This window comes from Ovis aries, chromosome 6 (genome assembly GCF_016772045.2).
Source record: "Ovis aries strain OAR_USU_Benz2616 breed Rambouillet chromosome 6, ARS-UI_Ramb_v3.0, whole genome shotgun sequence".
Lineage (NCBI taxonomy): Eukaryota > Metazoa > Chordata > Mammalia > Artiodactyla > Bovidae > Ovis > Ovis aries.
The window spans coordinates 6,438,089-6,464,353 of record NC_056059.1 but is presented as its reverse complement, the minus strand read 5'-3'; the positions used below and the strand labels follow the sequence as shown (position 1 = coordinate 6,464,353).

Below are 26,265 nucleotides of genomic sequence, written 5' to 3'. Positions count from 1 at the left end.
AAAAACCAGCAAACAGAAGAAGTTAAACAGAGGGAACCACCTTGGAAGTGAGCCCACACGGCCCATAACATCAGAGAAGAGCCAGATATATTTTTAATTTTTTAATATTTTAAAAATCATTCTTTTTTTTTCTTTTTTTTGCCTTTTGCATTTTTTTTCTTTTTTTTCCGAGCTTCTTTTTTTTAATTGTTAAATCTTCTATTTCTCCTCTAATTTTTATTTCTATAACCTAGTATTACTATTTTAAAAAAAAAAAAGACTTTTTTTTTTTTTTTTAAGGCAAACACCATATATACTCTTTGGATGGTTGTTGGTGTTTTGTTTTTTTTGTTTGTTTGTTTGTTTGTTTTTTAATAATTCTTTTTTTTCTTTCTTCCTTTTTCCTTCTGCTTTTCTTTAATATTGTATCTTTGAAAATCCAACCTCTACTCCAGATTTTTAATCTTTGTTGTCAATTTTGTACATTTAAAAACCCAAACTTCACTACCCAAGTTTACCTGTGAGCAAGATTACTGGCTTGTCCACTCTCTCCTCCTCTGGCCTCTCCTTTTTCCCCACCAGGTGGCCTCTGTCTCTTTTCTCCCCCATCTCTTCTCTATCCAACTCTGTGAATCTCTGTGTGTTCCAGACGGTAGAGAACACCTAAGGAACTGGTTACTGGCAGGATTTGTCTCTCTCCTACTCATTCCTCTCTCTTATCCTCCTGGTCACCTCTGTCTACTTCCTCCCTCTCCTCTTCCCCGTATAACTCTGTAAATACCTCTGAGCGGTCCAGACTATAGAGCGCACATAAGGAAGTGACTACTGGCTAGCTTGCTCTCTCCTCTCTTGATCTCACCACATCTCATTCCAGTTACCTCTAATTACCCCCTCCATCTTCTCTTCTCCTTGTAACTCAGTGAACCTCTCTGAGTGTCCCTCAAGGTGGAGAAACTTTTCATCTTTAACCTAGATGTTTTATCATCGGTGCTGTATAGATGGAGAAGTCTAGAGGCTACTGTGAAAATAAAACTGAAAACCAGAAGCAGGAAGCTTAAACCCAAAGCCTGAAAACATTAGAGAACTCTTGAATTCAGGGAACATTAAGCAATAGGAGCTCATCAAAAGCCTTCATACCTACACTGAAACCAAGCTCCACCCAAGGGCCAACAAGTTCCAAAACAAGACATACCACGCAAATTCTCCAGCAACACAGGAACACTCCCCTGAGCCTCAATATACAGGCAGCTCAAAATTATCCCAATACCTTTGATGTCTCATAACCCATTACGGGTCACTCCACTGCACTCCAGAGAGAAGAAACCCAGCTCCACCCACCGAAACTCCAACACAAGCCTCCCTAACCAGGAAACCTTGACAAGCCACTGATAGAACCCCACCCAAAGTGAGGAAGCTCCATAATAAAGAGAACTCCACAAATTATCAGAATATAAAAAGGCCACCCCAAACGCAGCAATATAACCAAGATGAAGAGACAGAGGAATACTCAGCAGGTAAAGGAACAGGAGAGTTGCCCACCAAATCAAACAAAAGAGGAAGAAGTAGGGAATCTACCGGAGAAGGAATTCCGAATATTGATAGTGAAAATGATCCAAAATCTTGAAATCAAAATGGAAACACAGATAAATAGCCTAGAGACAAGGATTGAGAAGATGCAAGAAAGGTTTAACAAGGACCTAGAAGAAATAAAAAGAGTCAAAATATAATGAATAACACAATAAATGAGATCAGAAACACTCTGGAGGCAACAAATAGCAGAATAACAGAGGCAGAAGATAGGATTAGTGAAATAGAAGATAGAATGGTAGAAATAAATGAATCAGAGAGGAAACAAGAAAAACGAATTAAAAGAAACGAGGACAATCTCAGAGACCTCCAGGACAATATGAAACGCTCCAACATTCGAATTATAGGAGTCCCAGAAGAAGAAGACAGAAAGAAAGATCATGAGAAAATCCTTGAGGAGATAATAGTTGAAAACTTCCCTAAAATGGGGAAGGAAATAATCACCCAAGTCCAAGAAACACAGAGAGTCCCAAATAGGATAAACCCAAGGCGAAACACCCCAAGACACATATTAATCAAATTAACAAAGATCAAACACAAAGAACAAATATTAAAAGTAGCAAGGGAAAAACAACAAATAACACACAAGGGGATTCCCATAAGGATAACAGCTGATCTGTCAATAGAAACTCTCCAGGCCAGGAGGGAATGGCAAGACATACTTAAAGTGATGAAAGACAATAACCTACAGCCCAGATTACTGTACCCAGCAAGGATCTCATTCAAATACGAAGGAGAAATCAAAAGCTTTACAGACAAGCAAAAGCTGAGAGAATTCAGCACCACCAAACCAGCTCTCCAACAAATTCTAAAGGATATCCTCTAGACAGGAAACACGAAAGGGTGTATAAACCCGAACCCAAAACAATAAAGTAAATGGCAACGGGATCATACTTATCAATAATTACCTTAAACGTAAATGGGTTGAACGCCCCAACCAAAAAGACAAAGACTGGCCGAATGGATACAAAAACAAGACCCCTCTATATGCTGCTTCCAAGAGACCCACCTCAAAACAAGGGACACATACAGACTGAAAGTGAAGGGCTGGAAAAAGATATACCACGCGAATAGAGACCAAAAGAAAGCAGGAGTGGCAATACTCATATCCGATAAAATAGACTTTAAAACAAAGGCTGTGAAAAGAGACAAAGAAGGCCACTACATAATGATCAAAGGAACAATCCAAGAAGAAGATATAACAATTATAAATATATATGCACCCAATATAGGAGCACCACAATATGTAAGACAAATGCTAACAAGTATGAAAGGGGAAATCAACAATAACACAATAATAGTGGGAGACTTTAATACCCCACTCACACCTATGGACAGATCAACTAAACAGAAAATTAACAAAGAAACGCAAACTTTAAATGATACATTAGATCAGTTAGACCTAATTGATATCTATAGGACATTTCACCCCAAAACAACGAATTTCACCTTTTTTCAAGTGCTCATGGAACCTTCTCCAGGATAGATCACATCCTGGGCCATAAATCTAAACTTGATAAATTCAAAAAATCGAAATCATTCCAAGCATCTTTTCTGACCATAATGCATTAAGATTAGATCTCAATTACAGGAGAAAAACTATTAAAAATTCCAACATATGGAGGTTGAACAACACACTTCTGAATAACCAACAAATCACAGAAGAAATCAAAAAGAAATCAAAATATGCATAGAAACTAATGAAAATGAAAACACAACAACCCAAAACCTGTGGGACACTATAAAAGCAGTGCTAAGAGGAAAGTTCATAGCAATACAGGCATACCTCAAGAAACAAGAAAAAGTCAAATAAATAACCTAACTCTACAACTAAAGCAACTAGAAAAGGAAGAGTTGGAGAACCCCAGAGTGAGTAGAAGGAAAGAAATCTTAAAAATTAGGGCAGAAATAAATGCAAAAGAAACAAAAGAGACCATAGCAAAAATCAACAAAGCCAAAAGCTGGTTCTTTGAAAGGATAAATAAAATTGACAAACCATTAGCCAGACTCATCAAGAAGCAAAGAGAGAAAAATCAAATCAATAAAATTAGAAATGAAAATGGAGAGATCACAACAGACAACACAGAAATACAAAGGATCATAAGAGACTACTATCAGCAGTTGTATGCCAATAAAATGGACAACGTGGAAGAAATGGACAAATTCTTAGAAAAGTACAATTTTCCAAAACTGAACCAGGAAGAAATAGAAAATCTTAACAGACCCATCACAAGCACGGAAATTGATACTGTAATCAGAAATCTTCCAGCAAACAAAAGCCCAGGTCCAGACGGCTTCACAGCTGAATTCTACCAAAAATTTCGAGAAGAGCTAACACCTATCCTACTCAAACTCTTCCAGAAAATTGCAGAGGAAGGTAAACTTCCAAACTCATTCTATGAGGCCACCATCACCCTAATACCAAAACCTGACAAAGATGTCACAAAAAAGAAAACTACAGGCCAATATCTCTGATGAACATAGATGCAAAAATCCTCAACAAAATTCTAGCAATCAGAATCCAACAACACATTAAAAAGATCATACACCATGACCAAGTGGGCTTTATCCCAGGGATGCAAGGATTCTTCAATATCCGCAAATCAATCAATGTAATTCACCACATTAACAAATTGAAAATAAAAACCATATGATTATCTCAATAGATGCAGAGAAGGCCTTTGACAAAATTCAACATCCATTTATGATAAAAACTCTCCAGAAAGCAGGAATAGAAGGAACATACCTCAACATAATAAAAGCTATCTATGACAAACCCACAGCAAACATTATCCTCAATGGTGAAAAATTGAAAGCATTTCCCTAAAGTCAGGAACAAGACAAGGGTGTCCACTTTCACCGCTACTATTCAACATAGTTCTGGAAGTTTTGGCCACAGCAATCAGAGCAGAAAAAGAAATAAAAGGAATCCAAATTGGAAAAGAAGAAGTAAAACTCTCACTGTTTGCAGATGACATGATCCTCTACATGGAAAACCCTAAAGACTCCACCAGAAAATTACTAGAGCTCATCAATGAATATAGTAAAGTTGCAGGATATAAAATCAACACACAGAAATCCCTTGCATTCCTATACACGAATAATGAGAAAGTAGAAAAAGAAATTAAGGAAACAATTCCATTCACCATTGCAACGAAAAAAATAAAATACTTAGGAATATATCTACCTAAAGAAACTAAAGACCTATATATAGAAAACTATAAAACACTGATGAAAGAAATCAAAGAGGACACTAATAGATGGAGAAATATACCATGTTCATGGATTGGAAGAATCAATATAGTGAAAATGAGTATACTACCCAAAGCAATTTACAAATTCAATGCAATCCCCATCAAGCTACCAGCCACATTTTTCACAGAACTAGAACAAATAATTTCAAGATTTGTATGGAAATACAAAAACCTCGAATAGCCAAAGCAATCTTGAGAAAGAAGAATGGAACTGGAGGAATCAACTTGCCTGACTTCAGGCTCTACTACAAAGCCACAGTCATCAAGACAGTATGGTACTGGCACAAAGACAGACATATAGATCAATGGAACAAAATAGAAAGCCCAGAGATAAATCCACACACATATGGACACCTTATCTTTGACAAAGGAGGCAAGAATATACAATGGAGTAAAGACAATCTCTTTAACAAGTGGTGCTGGGAAAACTGGTCAACCACTTGTAAAAGAATGAAACTAGATCACTTTCTAACACCGCACACAAAAATAAACTCAAAATGGATTAAAGATCTAAATGTAAGATCAGAAACTATAAAACTCCTAGAGGAGAACATAGGCAAAACACTCTCAGACATAAATCACAGCAGGATCCTCTATGATCCACCTCCCAGAATTCTGGAAATAAAAGCAAAAATAAACAAATGGGATCTAATTAAAATTAAAAGCTTCTGCACAACAAAGGAAAATATAAGCAAGGTGAAAAGACAGCCTTCTGAATGGGAGAAAATAATAGCAAATGAAGCAACTGACAAACAACTAATCTCAAAAATATACAAGCAACTTATGCAGCTCAACTCCAGAAAAATAAACGACCCAATCAAAAAATGGGCCAAAGAACTAAATAGACATTTCTCCAAAGAAGACATACGGATGGCTAACAAACACATGAAAAGATGCTCAACATCACTCATTATTAGAGAAATGCAAATCAAAACCACAATGAGGTACCACTTCACACCAGTCAGAATGGCTGCGATCCAAAAATCTGCAAGCAATAAATGCTGGAGAGGGTGTGGAGAAAAGGAACCCTCCTACACTGTTGGTGGGAATGCAAACTAGTACAGCCACTATGGAGAACAGTGTGGAGATTCCTTAAAAATTGCAAATAGAACTACCTTATGACCCAGCAATCCCACTGCTGGGCATACACACCGAGGAAACCAGAATTGAAAGAGACACATGTACCCCAATGTTCATCGCAGCACTGTTTATAATAGCCAGGACATGGAAACAACCTAGATGTCCATCAGCAGATGAATGGATAAGAAAGCTGTGGTACATATACACAATGGAGTATTACTCAGCCGTTAAAAAGAATTCATTTGAATCAGTTCTGATGAGATGGATGAAACTGGAGCCGATTATACAGAGTGAAGTAAGCCAGAAAGAAAAACACCAATACAGTATACTAACACATATATATGGAATTTAGGAAGATGACGACCCTGTATGCAAGACAGGGAAAGAGACACAGATGTGTATAATGGACTTTTGGACTCAGAGGGAGAGGGAGAGGGTGGGATGATTTGGGAGAATGACATTCTAACATGTATACTATCATGTGAATTGAATCGCCAGTCTATGTCTGACGCAGGATGCAGCATGCTTGGGGCTGGTGCATGGGGATGACCCAGAAAGATGTTATGGGGAGGGAGGTGGGAGGGGGGTTCATGTTTGGGAATGTACGTAAGAATTAAAGATTTTAAAATTTAAAAAATAAAAAACTAAAAAAAAAAAAAAGTATTATGGGACAAGTTTTCAAATCTAGACAACTTTACACATGTTCTGTATGGTTGACTTACAAATAAACAAAAAAAAAAAAGGAAAAAAAAAATAAATAAAAAAAAAAAATAAATAAAAAGCAGAGACATTACTTTGCCAGCAAAGGTCCATCTAGTGAAAGCTATGGTTTTTCCAGTAGTCATGTATAGATATGAGACTTGGACTATAAAGAAAGCTGAGTGCTAAAGAATTTATGCGTTTGAACTGTGGTGTTGGAGAAGACTCTTAAGAGTCCCTTGGACTGCAAGGAGATCAGGCCATCAATTCTCAAGGAAATCAGTCCTGAATATTCATTGGAAGCACTGATGTTGAAGCTGAAACTCCAATACTTTGGCTACCTAATGCAAAGAACTGACTCATTGGAAAAGACCCTGATGCTGGGAAAGATTGAAGGCAGGGGGAGAAGGGGATGACAGAGGATGATATGGTTGGATGGCATCATGGACTCAATGGACATGAGACTGAGCAAGCTCCAGGAATTGGTGATGGACAGGGAAGCCTGGCGTGCTGAAGTCCTCAGGGATGCAAAGAGTCGGACATGACTGAGCAACTGAACTGAACTGACAAGCATGCTAATTGCAGAAATATGTTTTTTTCTTTTGGTCACCATATTTTTGCAGAAGTTGACAACAAAATTGCATCCTAAAGTCAGTTTCATGGATTATGAATCCTATTACTGCATTTTCCAGGGACATATGGATGAGTCTATTGTCAGTGAACACAGGTAAGAGCCTTCTTAGATGAAGGCCAACGTAGAGGAAAAAGCATTTTAGGTGATGACAGAAAAATGTTTTCTGTCACTGATAACTTAAATATCATATTCACATCAGAGTCAAACAAACTTAAGCCACAGGCTCACGCTTATTTCTGTTCTTTCATTCTCACTCTTTACATTCTACTCATATTCTACTTTCTCACGGTTCTGATTCTTTTTCTTATTTATGTTTGACCATTGTTTTATATTATATGTTAGAATTTATTTTATTTTTTAGAATTTACTTTAAATCTTTGTGGGATAAGGTGAAGTAGAATGAATGAATGAATGAATGAACAGATTAGTTTAATATTTTACTAGGCCTTCAAAAATTTTTTGAGAGAACTTTTAGCTAGAAAACACAAAACATGTTTTCAAAGTTCAGTAGTATCTTATGGAAAAGAAAACATAGATCTCCGTTCCTATACAGGACAGAAATAAGATCTGTGTATAGAAATTACTAGAAGGTGAATTTCAACTCACTGTGATGAAAATTTCTTAGTGGTTAAAGAATTCTTAAAAAGAAAAGGATGTCTCACAGAACATCGAGTTTTCTACTGCTGTTACCATATTTGAACAGAGGTTGGACAACTACTGTCAGGGATAATCCTTTAGTGACTAGGAGGCTGGACCAAAAGGAATCTAAAGCCTGTGTATCTTTGAGACTGTAATAAAATACATATTATAGCAAGAAAAACAATATACAGGTTCTTACAGCAACATATTATCATTGATGACAACAGTATTGGTTACTGTAATAACACCACTAATGGCCATAATAACACAGTATAAGACTTTTATCTGGGAACATCAAAATACATCATATATAAGTATTACTTCTCATCCCAACTTTACAGATAAGAAAATTAGGATGTTTCAAAGTGAAATAACAGAGGTAATGAAATTGCTTAAGCTGACAATAAGTCAGCAAAATTAAGGAGGTTACTGGTTAAACCACTCAATGTGGTTAACTGGCTAATAGAAAGATTGGAATATAGGCTAGTAAAGTTCTGCCTAAGGAAGAGCTGGCTAAGATGCTGTGGATACTGAATTTGACTTTCTGATGTTTAACAAAAGGTCATGCTGCAGAGCTTTAAGGAGTTTAGTGAACACTCAGTTCCTGAATTACCTATTTTATAAGAGGCTAGAGAACCCTTAGGAACTTTTCTCTTTCCCCTCTCCTCCAAAGCTGCCTTATTCTTTCAGACCAGATACTGTAAATGACAAGGCACATTGCCACAAGCACTTCTGAGCTTAGCTTTGAACACAGAGAAAAAAAAAAAAAAGGATCTTTCCTGTAAGCTCTATTAATATTGAAAACTCCTGAGAAAGAATACTGATTAGCTCAAATCACCCATACTCTAATCACCAGAGCCAGAAAATGATGAAATGCTCAACATGGGAGTTATGCCCATTCTGGGGTTAAGTGGTATGGATCTATTATTACTGGTAAAAGCAGGAAGGGACAAAGCAATATATGTCCACAGTACATATTTTCTTAATTGAAAAAAAATGTATATTAACCAGGTACTTCTAAATACAGTTTTGAAATAGCTTTGTAAAGACATGCACATATTAAAACATTAGGTCTTCTAAACTTCTTAGTTTGATCAAATAATTTCATATCATTTTTGGTACTACTCATCCTTGTTTTTTTTTTTTCCTTCCTGACTGATTCTCTTTACTTCACAGACATTAGTTAAATTGGCCATAGTATGATTCTACTTTTGGTTCTGATTGTGAGAAGCTACTTAGAAGGAAGGGTATTTGTGGAGCATATTTGAATACTGACCTCAGACCAGCTGACTTCCAGAAGACACTCTGAGTGATGACAACTTCCTTGCAGGTGTCTTCAATCTGTTCTCTCAGTAACTGCATATTTTAATTTTACAGAAAAAAAGAAGAAAAAGCCTTATTGTTAAGTTTTCATTCCGTGACATATTGTAGATCCCGATTCAGGTATCAAATAACTCTTTATTGATGCGTACCCTGTGCCACTGTATTAGCCTGTACAGAAAGAATAATGATGGAGAGAGGCTTTTCATTGGATCTGCTTTCTAGATAGTGAGAAAGACAAACAAATAAACTAAATAATCACAGGTTGTGAAAAGTGGTATGAGATGAATAAACAGAACACTGTGATAGGGACAGGTAGGAAGTTCTAAGTAAAAGATGACTTCTAGGAAGACAAAGTTAAAACCACTTGGAGACTCAGGGGAAGGCATTGTAGGTCAGGGTTTCTCAGCTTTGGCACTAATGACATTTTGAACCATATAGTTCTTTGTTGTGGGTGACTGTCTTGTCTGTTATGTGGTGTTTAGAATTGGCCTCACCCCAACTGGATACCAGTAGCAGCACTCCCTTCCTACCCTGTGACAATCAGCAACGTATTGGCCTTTGCCAAATGTCCCTTGAGAGACAATATCACCCCTCCCATTAAGAACCAGGCTTCTAGGTATAGGGAATAAAGAGTGCAAAATCCTTGATAGCATGAGATGCTGTTAGGGAGGGAAGAATAGCTCATTCAGGTGTCTATTTGGATTTTATTTTATGTAGATAGTAAGTCTTTGAACAATTTTAAGTAGGGGGGTAACATGTCAACATTTGAAATAGGCTACTTTGGCTGCTGTGTGCAAAATATATATTTAAAACCATGAGGATAAAACCTGGTCTTAGGGCCAGGCACTACGGAACACCATCATCTAGAAAGTGTAAGAGAAAAGCAGGTTGAAAATGTTGAAAAGGAACAACCAAACAGGTTGGAGGAAAGCCATGTACGAGGATGGTGTTACAAAAATTGGTATGTGAGTCAGAGGAAGTGGTTGATTATGACTAGATTTTTTGCTTGGCCTCATCATTACTGAAGGTTTCTCTGGAAGTGTACTGATTTAGCTCATATTCTTGCCTCACTACAATTTCCCCTACAAATCCGTATATAATTCCAAACTAAACATCCTGTTCAAGAACTTAAAAGGCTTCCTATTATAGCCCTTCATTGGCTTTAATTCCTGTTTCTAAAACTTTGCTCTTGAATAGTCATATCTCCTCCACAGTGCCTTCAAATATGCCTACCTGTGAACCTTCCAAGTTGAAGCTCATATCTGATCTCCCATAGCAGCTTTCCCCAACAATTCTGGTCCACACAGATGTCTCTATTCTCTAAAAAATTAACAGAACTTCTAGTTCTTCAGCCCATCCACTAAACACATTTGTTATATATCTATGCCAGGCACTGTGCTATGCCCTAGAAATTCACACTGAAAAAATATAGTCCCTGTTCTCTACAGGTTTACTTAGAAGATAACACTTTTCAACATTTCCTTCATGTAATTAGGAAAAAAGGAGTTAGTCTCACATCCAATCCTGAGATAGCCATTTAGCTACAACTTCTCTACACTGTATTTCACTTTATCCTAACCAGCCCATTCATGGTTTGCTGTTGTTTCTCAGGAAAGATACTGTTACCTCTACTACTTATTAGTGAATAGGGTGAATAGAACCACAAGGTGGTACATCTCCCAAAGTCTGGATTATAATCATTCCGGAATAATAAAGAGGCATGTAAGTGTGGTGGTGCTGAAGATGTAAACTTTGGCTCGGCCTCATTCAAACAACATAAGGTGGTCTTTGGCATTCCAAATCTTTCCTTTCATGATCTCAAGTCAGTGAGAAGTGCAGAGATTTTTCCTCATTAATTTAGGTCTGCCCAATAAAATAACTACTGAATTAAACGTATACACATATACTTCGAGAACAAACAGTAATTCTCAGAGGCAGTACAGTTAAAACTTATGTTTTGACATTTCTAACTACAAAGTTTTGGGGAGTAACTCCTGTCCTAAAATACAGTGCACTGTCAATTTTCCTTTTTTTCATGTTTGCTTCAGACCGCCCATTTGACTCTAACTTGTGACCTAGTATACCATGTAAAACTCAGTACTTAAATACGCCAAGAAGTACAGAAAGTTTGCGAATTAAAAAACCTGTACAGTCACGGTTTTGTCAAATTCTTGAGCATGGTAAACTGAAGGGCATTCTTCTACAATCTAGAAAGGAGGCAGGGAGATAGTATGAGTCTTTATTATCCATAGCTCAAATTATTTTTCAAGAGTGCTCTGTCAGTTACATTTGCAAAGAAATAACTATAGTACAACATATTGTTATAAATAAACCCAAAAAGGGTGAAGGGCAAATCTGTCTCAGGAATTTATGAAAGTTTCCATGGATGAAATAAGTATTCAACTGAGACCTAAAAGATCTTGAGAGAACCTAGTAGAAACACAGATGAGCAAGGAATTCTATATAGCTAGCGTGGAGTAAATGGGCAAGAGTAGTAGATGAGACTAAGCCTGGGGCCAGGTCCTGAAGGAGATGGGGAGCTCCTGAAAAAAGCTTGGTAATATTGTAATCATATTTTCATGTTAGAAAAATTATAACAGACATGGATGTTGGACTGGAGTGGGAAATAATTAGAGCCTATTGCAGTGGTCCAAGGGAGATGAGTTAGGAGAGATGATGATGACGATAGATTAAGATAGCGAGAGTGGAGATTAAAAGGGGTGCGGGGGTTGAGATCCTTAAGGAGATGAATTAATCAAATTTGATATCAGGACAGAGGAAGTGAAGGAAATGTAATATAGGGGTACACATGGATTCTTGATTTGGGCAACTGGGTGCTATTATCTAAAATAGGCAATGAAAGCAGTGTAGGTTCCAGATGGGTGGGACGAGATAAGGCACTAGGAGTAGGGAACAGAAAAGATGTCCAAGTCAATTTGGGACATAAGTACCTATATGACTGCCTGCAATGTGAAACCATAAGAAATGAGAGACAAGGGTTCGATTCCTGGGTCGGGAAGATCCCCTGGAGAAGGGAATGACAATCCACTCCAGTATTCTTGCCTGGAGAATCCCATGGACAGAGGGGCCTGGTGTGCTACAGTTCATAGGATTGCAAAGAGTTGGACACTACTGAAGTGACTCAGCACATGACACCCAAAGATGCTGTTGCTTAAAAGGGTCTAAGCTGAAGGTATCCATTTGGGAGTCCTTGGTGCCTAGGATGCTGCTGCTGCTGCTGCTGCTGCTGAGTCGCCTCAGTCATGTCCGACTCTGTGCGACCCCATCGACAGCAGCCCACCGGGTTCCTCTTTCCTTCTCCAGGTGCCCAGGATATCTAGTAGCTAAGTCCATCGTGGGGAAAAGACTGTTCAAGGAGACAAAAGAAGTAACAACACAAGAAAATGGAGAGTTTGGGAACACAGAGGGCACAGTTAAGAATAAAAATATTTAAAGTGCCTCAGAGAGCTAGTCGCAAAACCAGGAGAAAGTAGCACTAGGGCAAGCAAGGGGGGAATTAATGGTGCTATTTTTTAAACATAGTTCTTTTTCTCATTCTCCAAGTTTTAAATTTCCTGAGGGCAAGAACTGTATTTTAAAATTCACTGTATTTTCTTCAGTGCCCAATTCAGTGAAGGGAACAATAAATGCTCAACAAATTCTCCTTGATTCAGTCACAGGTACTACTCGCCTATACCAATCGAAAATGTTTCCTCCTTCTGTTTCTTCAAACAGACATTTAGAGTTACCTACCTGTTTAAGAGTTTAGTTAAATCAATTTTTAGAATCTGTATGTTGAACCTGCAACAGCTTTGAAGTGAGTTCCAAAACCTTACTACTCATTGAGAGGGATCTTTTATACTACAGATGACAGTGGGTTTTCCTTTTACTACCATTCCTAAGAAACAAGTTATTACAAAACTAAGTTTCGCCCATTTCCCAAACATTAGCTTGCAACTTAAAACCTGTTGAAAGCACAGTAAGGAGGCAGCCACATTTTTCTCACAATTGACCATTAACCGGGTCAATGTTTATTAAGCCTTTCATTTTATTAAATAGTCATGAAACAACCAGTTGGGGAATATACATTCAAGCCAATGTAAATCACTTAACTGCAAACAGATTGTAAAGATTCACAGAAAGCTAAAGAGAACTGCGAATTCGCCTAGGTTTTCGAGGTGAGGAGCGATACAGGTCGTTTTCTCTGAGGTAATAACAACTTAAAGCCCAGTCTGTGGTGGATTCGTGTCCCAGAGCTTAGAAAATAATGAATAAATAAATGACCAAGAGTATCACTTCCAGCTGAAGAACTATTCCTTTCTTCCCTCTACACCACAAAAACCAACCTGCAGCCTCCTTTCTGGAACAACAGTTAACCCCCGCGCTCCGCTCCCGCCTTAAGAAAAATGGTCAACTCCCTGCTCTCGCGGGATCTCGCGGCTCAAAGTAAGTCAACTGGATCGCCAGCCCTATCGAACCCGCGCGGGAACACAGATCTGCAGGTCCGGAAAGCCGGGAAATCGCGCGTGGGGGCGGAGCCAGCTCCTGGAGCCTGGGGGCGGGGTCAGCTTCGAGGAGGCGGGGCGAGAGTGAGGCGGGGATTTGGGCGGGGCTCCCAGGACCTGTTGATCGCAGGTGTCACTGGCCTGACTGGCCTTTGGGTGGTGAGGCGTGCGCGCATGCTCCATTCGCTGGGTCGAGGTCTGGGCGGCGGAGACCAGTCGCCTCTGCTCCAGTTCCCGGTGAGCCTCGGTTTCGGTGGCAGCTGTTGGTGTGTCAGCCTGGTGTCAGCTTGACGCGGAGCTGGGCCAGCAGGAGATTGCCCTGTGGCGGTAGAAGGCCCATATTTCTCTACCTGGACCGCACGCCCTTCTCGCTAAAAGGGCAGAGCTCAAGGTAAGTCTCCGAAACTAGTCCCTGGCTGGAGATCCAAAGACCTGCGACCTCCGCGGGCCTGACTGGAAGACCCTCGTTGCAGTCCTAGACTCGGTGTCTCTCCTCGCTGCCCCCCGCCCTCCTCCCCCACCCGCTTCGGGGCAGGCTCTGGAGGTCACGCAGCCCTCCCGCCGCGTCCAGATCTGGCGGAGGTTCCTTTGGCCAGGCTGGAGGCGACCGCGTTGGGAGGAGGTCCTGTACTTACTGGGTTGTGGTTGTTCCTGCTGCGTTTGAGGGCTGGCCAGAGGCGGAACCTGGGATCCTGCTGGGTCGCTTAGTGCTTTGCAGTTATGAATATTTCGCTTACCTGGTGCCTGCCCCTCACTATCCAAGCCATTGCCTCTCGAGCAGCCGCTTTTTAAAGAGGTTTTGTTGTTCTGTTTGGAGAAGAGATGATTCGTGAGACCCTTCGGACTGGTGATTTCTGAGTGGTAGTAGTAATACTTAGTGATTCAGTAGTAGTAATTTATGAAGTTAATGTTTAGCTTCTAAATGGCGATTTAGTGGACATTTCTGGTCTGGTGTGTGCCCAGTCCTGTCCGACTCTTTGCGACCCTTTGGACTGTAGCCCGCCAGTCTCCTCCGTCCGTGAGATTTTCCAGGCAAGAATACTGGAGTGGGTTGCCATTTCTTTCTCCAACGGGACATTTACCAAACAACTTTAAATATCTTTGGAGAACGGGAAGTGCTTGCACAGGTGTGGCAGAGAGCGTTTCTGAAGCCAGCAATTTGAGCGTGCTCTGAGGTTTTGTTACTCCACTACAAGGTTTTCTCCATCAGTGCGAAGCCTCATTAATGCTTGCAAATGCACTGCAAGGCTTTATTTGTTAGATAAGAGCTTGCCAAACGTTTCCTTATCTGGAAGAAAATATGTATTTTTTGCAGTGAGTTTTCAAGGCTGTTTCTGAGGGATGTTTAAATTTAGGAGGTTCTTTGTGATTAGGATCTGATTCACTTTTAGTAATGTTCTTTTAAGAAAAGCGTTCGTAATTCTCAGTATTTAAAAGAAGGAGAAATTCCTAACAAAATTTGGATTGAAATGAACTTTTGGCTAAGTTAATATTAAATACTTCTTGGAAAATAAATAAATAAATACTTCTTGTTAGTTTAATGTTCTATTCAGTTCCATGATGATGGTCTAGGCAAAAAGAAATGAAAACAAATGAAACATATTGCAAAAGTAATATATGATTTATCTGCCGTTGTCATAATTTCAAATAGACAAACACACTGTAGGAAGGAGTTAGTTATGCTCTGAAAAAACAAGGTTTTTGTTTTTATTTTAAATTTTATTCGTTTTTAAAATGAACTCACTGTACAGTTTGTTTAGGTTTACAATTACTAGTGATAAAACATGAAAGTGATTTATTCTACTCAACTCACTAGTTATGTGTGTTTTTTTCCTACAGTGTGAAAAATAAGCAACCAAGAGTAGATCTTTCATTTTCCCTATTAACTAAAAAAATGTTTTTATAAATGTAGGTAGATTTGTATAGCTCTTGTAACTTGACACTAATAGTCACTTATTCATATTTTCTTTAGAAGATACAAAAAGGTGGTTTTTTTCAAAGAAAGCTATTTTAATGGTGGAAGGGCACCATTTCTCAACTAGTTTATTCTTTGTCTTAAAAAATCAAAAAACGACTTTAGTAAATACTGTGATTCAAGATCTTATTTAGTGTCAAGTGTATATTTTAAACTGTGCAGTACCAGGATATTTTGGGAATAATGATTTAGAAGTTTTTTTTTTAGCCAGACAAAGAGTTCAAAACTGAAAATTCTGTTTTAAGGTAATGTACACATTCAGTAGTCAAATCACAAATTATTTTCCTGCTGAAACTGTTATTTTGCATTATAGTATGTGCACAGTAGGAACAAGAAACGTTCTACCAGAGATAAAAACTTTCAAAGGTTATTTAAACTTTAAATAACTATATAATATCCTAATCTTGGCAAGTTACTTTTTTAAATACTAGGAAGACTACATGCATAGAATATTTAGGCAAAAGTATTTCTTTTTTGCTTTTCCAAGTTAATCCATGTCCTCTATCAGCAGTTCTTTTATTAACTGAGGATTGATAATTCAACCTGTGGTCTATGATTAGAACTGAATTTTAATGTAACTGGTTTTCTTGGGACTCATACACTTTTTTCGTCCTTTTTTAATTGTAATCCCATGAATTATATTTAATGTTTTTACAAACATCATCCTAAGGGGTCTCTAGGCTGCCATCAGAGGTGTTCTGTGACATACCCCAGCGTGCTACAAGCCGCTGGATGTGGTTGAAGAACTTTTATTTCACATGAGTCACTTCAGAAAAGTTGCTAGTTGTTGTTTATGGCTGCATGGTTGTCGTGTTTTTTATGAATTAAAATTGTCATTAAGGAAGTTTTGAATTTTTTCTGAAAAGTTGTATATAGGTTGAATTCTTCTAAATTAAATCTCTGTTGCTTACATTATTTCAGAATTGCTTTCACTTTGTTTCTGATGCATTGCCTTCTAACATTGTAACTCATTTCTCTTTCTCTAGCTCAGTTCGTAAATGAATGTTTAAAATAATACTGTGGTGAATCCACTTGTAAAGTGAAGCATTCCCAAACATTTTTTTGTAATTAGTTTTCATATTTTAAGTTTTCTTAAAGTAGGATAGCTCTACAAATGAAACTGCTTATTTTCTACTAAGAATGACTTAATAGATTTTAAATTTTGGAAGTTAATAATTCATTGTACAGTTTATCTGATGCCACTAATCTGGATTAAGTCTTTAGTCAAGGTTGATATGTCAGTTTAAAGAAATGGAGGAATAACAAAATGGGGTGTAAAATATCAATACAGCTTTTACTTTTTCTTCAAATGTGTTTTTTATATTGTTAAATATCATTTATATCAAAGATTGTGTTTTTGCTGTCATTATAGTTAGCTTGCACTTTTACTGAGTGCTTGCCATGTTTTGGGCATTTATTAGTTCTTTTAGACATGGTTTATGATTCTTACAATAATTCTATGAACTTTTTAATATAGATTATAATTATAGCTAATGGAATTCATTTGCTTTTGATGATTAAGTAGTTGAGTAATATGCTGTGTTGGTGGAAATTTTTCAGAGGTAGAGTAATTGGAAATCATGAGGTCAGTATCAGAACATGAATTCCATCCTTGTCAAGAACCCATCAGGGCATTCTTTGTTAACCAGGTGCTTTGTACTTTATCTTCTTCTAAACTTCTCACCCTGCATAATAAAATCTTGGCCCTCTAATGATGGCCCTCCCTGTTTTTAGGTGAGCAGTCTATTTGAACCCTAGAAGATGTTTCCTCTTACAAGGTACCGCTGTATAGGCCTGAAATAATCTTGCCTCCTTGCCAGTATACTACTGACACTAACCCAGCTGCCAAGTGGTGGGAAATTGCCCTATACCCTGAATGCCTAGGCCCTCTTTGTTGATTTCATAGGGTTTGTTGATTGAGGTTTTGCTTTATTTCCTGAGCTTCATTCAGTAAGTATTTAATGACTGCCTACAATGTACTTTGTATTGTTCTAGTTGCTTGGAATTCAGTTTATATTCTAAGAGGATTGGGAGGAGAAACAATGATAAACAGTGATAAAAAACAATAAGTCAGTTGTATGCTATCATAGTTGGTGAAGAGTGCCAAGGAGAAAAGAAAAAGTAGAATAGGGCAAGGGGAACTGGGGATATGGAGTGGGTCGCAATTTTAAGTATAAGCCTCATATAGAAGGTGATTTTTGAGCAAAGCAAACATGAAGTGAGCCAAAGAGAAGTCATGTGGGTATCAAGAGGAAGTGTATTCCAGGCAGAGGAATAGAGTGTCAAGGCTTTAGAGCAGGAGTTTGCGTGGTTTGTTCAGGAATAATGAGGAGGCCCATAAAGTTGAAAACGGAGAATGTAAAGGGAAAGTAGTTAGGGATGGAGTTAGAGGTGAGAAGATGGGCCGGTGTTACATAAGAAGAAATGTATATTTGGTCTCTGCCTGTTTCCTGGCACACAGCTCCAAAAATTCTTGGAATCTGCAAGGTGATAAATGTGTGTTGAGATGGCGGTGGTTGAGATAAATGTGTATTGGTGACTGGGTGCTAGCCGCAGAGTGAGAACTGATTGCCACGAAACCAACCATGTGATTAGAGGATTGAAATTTTCAGCCCTCCAACCCTCTCTACTCACCATACGCATACACACAAACCTCCAGAGAGGGGAGACGTGGAGGTTGAGCTACTCACCAGTGGCCAAATATTTAATCAAGCATGGCCACACAATGAGGCCTCCATTAAAAAATCCTAACTGAAGCGGTTTGGAGAGCTTTTGGGTTGGTGAACTTGTAGAGGTGTTGGGAGGATGGTGTTCTTGAGAGGGTGTGGAAGCTCATTGCCCCTTCCCACATTCTTTGCCCTATGCAGCTCTTCCATCAGACTGTTCGTGAGTTGTATCCTTTTATAGTGAACTTGAAATCCACTCAGGTAAGCTGTTTTCCAGAGTCATGCCAGCAAGTTAATTGAATCCTTGGCAGAGGTTAGAGGGAACCCCTAACTGATTGGTGCTTGATCAGAAATACAGGTGACTACTTGGGGCTTGTGGTTGGTGTCTGAAATGGGGAGTCAGTCTGGTGGAACTGAGCCGTTGGCTTGTGGAATGTGATACTAACTCCAGTAGTGTCAAATCGAGTTAAATTGTAGTGTCTTTTGAGAATTAGAGAATTGCTTATTGTGTAAAACCACACACATTTGGGCTCAGAAGTGGTGTGAGTTTAGAAAAAAGCGTTTTTACTTTTAGCAGGTAGTGAAGGCAATGGCACCCCACTCCAGTACTCTTGCCTCGAAAATCCCATGGACGGAGGAGGCCTGGTAGGCTGCAGTCTCTGGGGTCGCTAAGAGTCGGACACAAATGAGCGACTTCACTTTGACTTTTCACTTTCATGCGCTGGAGAAGGAAATGGCAACCCACTGCAGTATTCTTGCCTGGAGAATCCCAGGGGTGAGGGAGCCTGGTGGGCTGCCGTCTATGGGGTCGCACAGAGTCGGACATGACTGAAGCGACTTAGCAGCAGCAGCAGCAGCGTAAGCTTTGCAAGCCATTGTAAAGACTTTGATTTTTAATCTGAGTGTAATAAGGACCCATTAAAAAGTTTTGAGCAGAGGGATGGCTTTATCATTTAATTTTAGAAGTTTTATGTCTAATCTTGAGCATAGACTGTAACGGTTAATGGTAGAAGCAAGGAGACAATTAGGACATTATTTGGCAATCCAGGAAAGATCTGATGATGGCAAAGTCTAGAATAGTAGAAGTGGAAATGGTAAGAATTGGGCACATTGTTTCTGAGATATTCAAGAAAGAGGTGTCAAAGAGGATACGAAGATTATTTCTTCTGAGTGACTAGAATGATGAAGTTACCATCAGCTAAGATGCGGAAGAAGATAGAGGTAAAGCAGGAGTTCAGTTTGGGGCTTTGTCAAGGCAAAGGAATGTTAGGTGATCCCTGCCTTGGCATACTTTTCTTCTGAAGATCATGTCTTAAAGCAGATTGCCATAAGCCATTGTCTTTCCTGTTCATACTCTGTATGCTGGATACATACGCACTCCTGTTTGTCTCTAATTAGTTACCGTTGGAAACTAGTGATTAGTAACAGCCAGAATAAATAAAGCACAGTTCTTTATTGGACATAAAGAAGTTGAGCAAAAAGATACAAACATTGAAATTTACTTAAAATTTGTTTTTTTGGGTGGTGGTAGAATAGTTTGTCCTTATTACTTTACTTTTATTTTGTGTTTAATAAATTTTCTAGTATCATCTTCTCTAGTTCCTCCATTTGTAGAGTGACAGTGGTTTTGTATATCAAAAGTCATCTATTCGATTATCTTTCTTACTGTAATCCTTCAACTTTATAAAAAGGAGCCCTATAATGAATGAGTTTTTGTTGTTGTTGTTTTGCTTTAACTTACTTATCTACCTACATATGGGAAGATCCCTTGGAGGAGGGGATGGCAACCCACTCTAGTCAGTATTCTTGCCTGGAGAATCTGCATGGACAGAGGAGTCTGGTGGGCTGCAGTCCATAGGGTTGCAGAGTTGGACATCACTGAAGTGACTTAGCATGCACACTTACCTATGTATAGGTATATATAAGTATAGGTATACTTATAGATAGCTTGCTAAAGTTTTAAATAGTTTTACTAGTAAGGTAGATGGTTGTAATATATCACTGAAAAGTCTTCAGTGTGTCCCTTAGTTAGCTATATTGCTTATTAGTGAAAAGATTTTAAAATGAAATTTCACTTAAGAGTTTGATGGTTAGGCCAGGGTACTATTAAGAATGTATTTCAGTAGCTTTATTAACAGTGATTCTCTCCTTCTATGGGATTGTATGTATTTCTAAATTTTCTGTTTGCAATATTTATGTGTATTTTAGATATCTATATAAAAAACAAATACTATTTTATAATCAAGAAAAAACCAGTATACTTAAAAGAACAAAGAAGTCTCTAAGGCTTTATCAGCTATTGTGTCAGTTTCCTAGGGCTGCTGTCGCAAAGGACCAAAAATCAGACAGCTTAAAGCAATAGAATTGTTCTTTCATGGTTCTGGAGGCTAGAAGTCCAAAATCGAGGTTTTAGCAGGATTGGTTCCTTTCTAGGGCTCTGTACAGAATCCTTCCTTGCCACTTTCTAGCTTCTGATGGTAGCTGTCAATTCTTGATGTTCTTTTCCTTGTAGCTGTTATCATTCTAACCTCTGCCTGTCATCTTCACATGATATTCTGTTTGTCTCTTCTTCTAATGACTTCTGCTAGTCTTTTTGATTAGGCCCCATCCTAACGATCTCATCATAATGTAATCTCATCTGTAAAAACCCTATTTCCAAATGAGATCATGTTCACAGGTACTAGAGGCTAGGACTTCAAAATACTTGGGGGGCGGAGCACAGTTCAACCATAACAGCTATGAAGTGAAGTCGCTCAGTGTCTGACTCTTTGAGACCCCATGAACTGTAGCCTACCAGGAACTCCGTCCATGGTATTTTCTGGGCAAGAGTACTGGAGTGAGTTGCCATTTCCTTCTCCAGAGGATCTTCCCGACCCAGGGATCAAAACCAGGTCTCCCACATTGTAGGCAGATGCTTTACTGTCTGAGCCACAAGGGAAGCCCTGTAACAGCTATAATGAGTACAATTTCAGCTATTACTGCCATTTACCAAGACTGATCTCGTAGCCTAACTAAATCATTGGTGGTTAGAATTTTCAATTACATTAAAAAAAATACAAACTTAGAAAAAGATTTAACTCTGGAGGTAAAAGACCTGTTGTTCTTTAGTCACTAAGTTGTATCTGACTCTGTGACCCCATGGATTGTAGTCTGGTACTTCAGTTCAGTTCAGTCGCTCAGTTGTGTCCAACTCTTTGTGACCCCATGGACTGTACCACGCCAGGCCTCCTGGTCCATCACCAACTCCCGGAGTTTACCCAAAGCCATGTCCATTGAGTCAGTGATGCCATCCAGCCATCTCATCCTCTGTCGTCCCCTTCTCCTCCCCTAAATCCCTCCCAGCATCAGGATCTTTTCCAATGAGTCAGCTCTTCACATCAGGTGGCAAAAGTATTGGCGTTTCAGCTTCAACATCAGTCCTTCCAATGAACACTCATGACTAATCTCCTTTAGAATGGACTGGTTGGATCTCCTTGTAGTCCAAGGGACTCTCAAGAGTCTTCTCCAACACCACAGTTCAAAAGCATCAATTCTTTGGCGCTCAGCTTTCTTTATAGTCCAACTCTCACATCCATACATGACCACTAGAAAAACCATAGCCTTGACTAGATGGACCTTTGTTGGCAAATTAATGTCTCTGCTTTTTAATATTCTGTCTAGGTTGGATATAACTTTTCTTCCAAGGAGCAAGCGTCTTTTAATTTTATGGCTGCAATCACCATCTACAGTGATTCTGAAGCCCCCCAAAATAAAGTCTGCCACTGTTTTCACTGTTTCTCCATATATATGCTATGAAGTGATTGGACCAGATGCCATGATCTTTGTTTTCTGAATGCTGAGCTTTAAGCCAACTTTTTCACTCTCCACTTTCATTTTCATCAAGAGGCTTTTTAATTCTTCGCTTTCTGCCATAATGGTGGTGTCATTTGCATATCTGAGGTTATTGAAATTTCTCCCGGCAATCTTGATCTCAGCTTATGCTTCTTCCAGTCCAGCGTTTCTCATGATGTACTCTGCATAGAAGTTAAATAAGCAGGGTGACAATATACAGCCTTGACATACTCCTTTTCCTATTTGGAACCAGTCTGTTGCTCCATGTCCAGTTCTAACTCTTGCTTCCTGACCTGCATACAGGTTTCTCAAGAGGCTGGTCAGGTGGTCTGGTATTCCCATCTCTTAAGAATTTTCCACAGTTTATTGTGATCCACACAGTCAAAGGCTTTGGTATAGTCAATAAAGCAGAAGTAGATTTTTTTTCTGGAACTCTCTTGCTTTTTCCATGATCCAACGGATATTGGCAATTTGATATCTGGTTTCTCTGCCTTTTCTAAAACCAGCTTGAACATCTGGAAGTTCATGGTTCACGTACTACTGAAGCCTGGCTTGGAGAAATTTGAGGATTACTTCACTAGCGTGTGAGATGAGTGCAATTGTGCAGTAGTCTGAACATTCTTCGGCATTGCCTTTCTTTGTGATTGGAATGAAAACTGACCTTTTTCCAGTCCTGTGGCCACAGCTGAATTTTCTGACTTTGCTGGCATAATGAGTGCAGCACTTTCACAGCTTCATCTTTCAGGATTTGAAATAGCTCAACTGGAATTCTATCACCTACACTAGCTTTGTTCGTAGTGATGCTTTCTAAGGCCCACTTGACTTCACATTCCAGGATGTCTGGCTCTAGATGAGTGATCACACCATCGTGATTATCCGGGTCGTGAACATATTTTTTGTACAGTTCTTCTGTGTATTCTTGCCACCTCTTCTTAATATCTTCTGCTTCTGTCAGGTCCAGACCATTTCTGTCCTTTATTGAGCCCATCTTTGCATGAAATGTTCCCTTGGTATCTCTAATTTTCTTGAAGAGATCTTTAGTCTTTCCCATTCTCTTGTTTTCCTCTATTTCTTTGCCTTGATCGCTGAGGAAGGCTCTCATCTCTCCTTGCTATTTTTTGGAACTCTGCATTCAAATGAGTATATCTTTCCTTTTCTCCTTTGCTTTTTGGGTCTCTTCTTTTCACAGCTATTTGTAAGGCCTCCCCAGACAGCCATTTTGCTTTTTTGCATTTCTTTTTCTTAAAGATGGTTTTGATCCCTTTCTCCTGTACAATGTCACAAACCCCCGTCCATAGTTCATCAGGCACTCTATCAGATCTAATCCTCAAAGCTATTTCTCAGTTCCACTGTATAATCATAAGGGATTTGATTTAGGCCATACCTGAATGGTCTAGTGGTTTTCCCCACTTTCTTCAATTTAAGTTGGATTTGGCAATAAGAAGTTTATGATCTCAGCCACAGTCAGTTCCCCGTCTTGTTTTTGTTGACTGTATAGAGTTTCTCCATCTTTGGCTGCAACAAATATAATCAGTCCAAGTGCTGACCATCTGGAGATGTCCATGTGTAGATTCCTCTCTTTTGTTGTTGGAAGAGGATGTTTGCTATGACCAGTGCGTTCTCTTGGCAGAACTCTATTAGCCTTTACCCTGCTTCGTTCTGTACTCCAAGGCCAAATTTGCCTGCTACTCCAGGTATTTCTCAACTCCCTACTTTTGCAATCCAGTCTCCTATAATGAAAAGTACATCAGTTTTGGGTGTTAGTTCTAAAAAGTCTTGTAGGTCTTCACAGAACTGTTCAACTTCAGCTTTTTCAGCATTACTGGACTGGGCATAGAGTTGGATTACCGTGATATTGAATGGTCTGCCTTGAAAATGAACAGAGATCATTCTGTCATTTTTGAGACTGCATCCAAGTACTGCATTTCAGGCTCTTTTGTTGACTGTGATGGCTACTGCATTTCTTTTAAGGAATTCTTGCCCACAGTAGTAGATATAATAGTCATCTGAGTTAAATTCACCTTTCTAGTCCATTTTAGTTTGCTGATTCCGAAAATGTCGACGTTCACTCTTGCCATCTCCTGTTTGATTACCAGACAATAAGGCACTGATTAAAGAAACTGAAGAGAACACAAACAGATGGAAAGATATACTGTGTTCATGGACTGGAATAATTAATATTATTAAAATGATCCTACTACTCAAGACGATCTACAGATTCAGTGCAATCTGTATCAAAATACGGGTGGCATTTTTCACAGGACTAGGCCAAATAATCCTACAATTAGTATGGAAAAAAGACCCTGAATAGCTAAAACATTTTTGAGAAAGAAGAGTAAAACTCGGTATATCATGTTCCCTTACTTCAAGCTATATTACCAAAAGAATATAATATGGCAGAAAAATAGATACATAGAATATACCGCGGGAAAGACAAAGTCTTCAGTAAATGGTCCTGGGAGAAGTGGATAGCTCTGTGCAAAGGAATCACTGGACTAATGTGTCACACCATTCACAAGTATAAATTCAAAGTGGATTAAAGATTGAAATATAAGAGCTAAGACCATAAATTCTGGAGGAATACATAGGCAACACCATCTTTGACATTAGTCTTAGTCATATTTTGGGGGCTATATCTCCACAGGTAAAGCAAATAAAAGTAAAAACATACAAATGGGACTACGTCAAACCAAAAATCTTTTGCACAGCAAAGGAAACTGTCAACAAAAGGAAAAGGCTACCTGCTGAATGGGAGAAGATATTTGTTAATAATATATCTGATAAAGGGTTAATGCCCAAAATATACAAGGAACTCATACAACACAATATCAGAAGAAAAACAAGCTGATTAAAAAATGGGCAGAGGATCTGAATAGATATTTTTTCAAAGAAGATAAATTGCCAACAGGCACATGAAAAGATACTCAGCGTCACTAATCATCAAGGAAATGCAAATCAGAAACAATGAAATATCACCTCATACCTGTCAGAATGGCTGCCATTTTAAAAAACGACAGGGACTTCCTTGGTAGTCTAGCGACTAAGATTCTGCACTCCCACTGTAGGGGGCCTAGTTTTGATCCTTGTCAAGGAATGAGATCCCATATGCTTCCAATAAAGATCCTGTATGTCTCAATGAAGAGCCACAACTAAGACCCAGCGCAGCCAAAACAAAGACAACAGGTAACAAATGTTGGCCAGGATGTGGAGAAAAGGGAATGATTGTGCACTATTGGTGAAGATATAAATTGACCAGCCACTGTGGAAAGTAATATGGAAACTTCTCAAGAAATTGAAAATAGGACTGCCAAAAAAAAGAGAGAGAGAGCTGTCAAATGATCCAGTAATTGCACTCCTGAGTATTTATCGAAAGAAAGCAAAAACACTATTTTGAAAAGATGTATGCACCCCTGTGTTTATTGCAGCATTATTTACAACAGCCAAGCTTCGGAAGCAACCCAGGGGGCCATCAGTAGATGAATGGGTGAAGAAGAGGTGCTGCATGTGTTTATATTCATACAGTGGAATATTATTCACCCATAAAAAATGAAATTTGCCAATTGTGACAACTTAGACGGACCTTAGAGAGTATTACGTTAACTGAAATAAATCACGTATAAAAAAACAAATACTGTTTGATTTCATTTATATCTGGAATCTAAAAAACAAAACAAACAATTACACATAGCAAAATAAAGACAGAATTATGAATAGAGAGAGCAAACAAGTGGTTGCCAGAGGACTGAGGTTGAAGGGAAGAGGGGAGTATGTGAGGGAGCTTAAGAGGTATAAGCTTCCATTTGCAAAATAAACCAGTCACGGGTATGAAATGTACAGTGTGGGAAATATAGTCAATAACTGTGTAATGTTTTTGTAAGGTGACATTTTGTAACTTTTTTTTTTTTCTTGAAATGTGTAGAAGTGGCAAATTACTATGTTGTATAACAGGAGCTAACATAATGTTATAGGTCAGTTATACTTCAAAAACAAGCAAACATACAAATAAACTCATGGAAAAAGGGCAGATTGTGGTTACCAGAAGTGGGGGCTTGGCGAAGTGGGCACACTGATGCAGGTTGTCAAAAGGTACAGG

At 38.7% G+C, this 26,265-nt stretch overlaps 1 protein-coding gene across 6 annotated transcripts in view; it reads left to right on the top strand.

Moving 5' to 3' along the window:
* Positions 1-13,881: 13,881 nt before the first annotated feature.
* Positions 13,882-26,265, top strand: part of USP53 (ubiquitin specific peptidase 53) — a 146,350-nt gene continuing 133,966 nt past the window's right edge. For all 6 annotated transcript variants that reach the window (XM_015096352.4, XM_060416686.1, XM_060416683.1 and 3 more), the window contains exon 1: positions 13,882-14,091. The gene's annotated coding sequence lies outside the window, so the exon portion shown is untranslated. The remainder of the gene's footprint in view (positions 14,092-26,265) is intronic.